Source organism: Chenopodium album, chromosome 13 (assembly GCF_948465745.1).
Source record: "Chenopodium album chromosome 13, dcCheAlbu1.1, whole genome shotgun sequence".
In the NCBI taxonomy this organism is placed as follows: domain Eukaryota; kingdom Viridiplantae; phylum Streptophyta; class Magnoliopsida; order Caryophyllales; family Amaranthaceae; genus Chenopodium; species Chenopodium album.
In genome coordinates, this window is record NC_137846.1 from 30,857,984 (window position 1) to 30,859,396 (window position 1,413).

At 39.7% G+C, this 1,413-nt stretch overlaps 1 non-coding gene across 1 annotated transcript; it reads left to right on the forward strand.

Annotated features, from left to right (window-relative positions):
• The first annotated feature begins 209 nt into the window (after positions 1-209).
• LOC145577317 (small nucleolar RNA R71) lies at positions 210-316 on the forward strand. The gene has a single exon (XR_014098762.1). It is a non-coding gene; the product is annotated as a small nucleolar RNA R71 (small nucleolar RNA).
• Positions 317-1,413: the final 1,097 nt, after the last annotated feature.

Below are 1,413 nucleotides of genomic sequence, written 5' to 3' on the forward strand. Positions count from 1 at the left end.
TAGAAGTCATGCATCGTTGGAATGTTGAAGGAGCATTGCATAACCCGAATGGCATTCTCCGGTATGCGAATGTTCCATATGGACTTGTGAAAGTAGTTTTCTCTTGATCACTTGGATGGATAGTGATTTGGAAAAATCCGGAGTACCTATCCAAGAAACAAAAGAAAGCATGGTGAGAAAGTGTCATCCGCATGAGCAAGCATTGATTGTATTCATGATGAGGACATGCTTGTACAAACTCCTTCAACCTTTCCCAAGCTTCACTAAGACTCTCATCCGCTTCTTGTTCAAATGATGCAATCTTCCTTCTCATTTCGGCGGTCTTTTCCTCGGAAATGAACCTCTTCAAGAAAGCCTTGACTATCTCCCTCCATGTTGTGATAGAATTTGGCTTGACTTTCTTGAGCCACTTCTTAGCTCTACCCAAAAGAGATTGTCGAAATAAATGCATTCGGATGTACTCTTGAGAAACTTGATTGGTTTGAATCATGGCACATAGCTCAAGGAATCTATCAAGGTGCTGAATGAGATCTTCACTTGGAGAACCCGAAAATTATTCCGCTTGTACCATTCTTGTGTATTGGGAGTGAATGGTAAAGTTGGTTTCTATGACAGGTAGCAAAATCTCTCCCGTGAGCTCATAATCCTCCGGATTTCCAAATTCACAAAACAAAACTTCATCCTCTTGTCCCGCCATTGCCTCACTTTGCGAACTTGAAGAACAAGAATCACTCCCACTCTCAACAATAACACCAAGACCTCTTCCCCCTTCTTGACAAAGCCTACGGACTTGTCTCAAAGTTCGGTCAATCTCGTGGTCAATGTTATGTGTGGATGGTCCTTGAGACCTCCTAAGCATCCACCAAAGCTAAACAAACAATTAGCAATGACTAGCAAGAGAATAAATGAACAAAAGAAAAAGCAACGAATCCAATAATAACACAATAAAAGTGCAAAACTAGCCATTTCCCCGGCAACGGCGCCAAATTTTATAGAAGGGAAATAGGTCGTTTACTACCTCATCCTAGTCAAATTATATTTCTACTCTTCACTACCCTAACACAAGTATAGGGGCAAGCAAAAGATCGATCCACGAGGAAAAGAGGTTTTGCTCAATTAAGGTGAATTATGAATCTAATGTAAAGGGGTATTATGAATGCTTTTTTGTGTTTTTCAATAGTAAAATTACTACTACGAAGGAATGAAAACATGCAAAATAAGAAATAAAAAGGTAGAAGAACTAGAATAAGGGAAACAACGCTGGGGGTACCAGGGTGTCAAACACGATTAACAAAGATAGACAATGGTGATTATCGTGAAGAACATGCCATAGAATACAAAACTCTACCTAAAAAATTCACTCTCATGCAATTGTCTAAGAAAATAAATGAGTGAGGGCTTGGCCTAATCGAG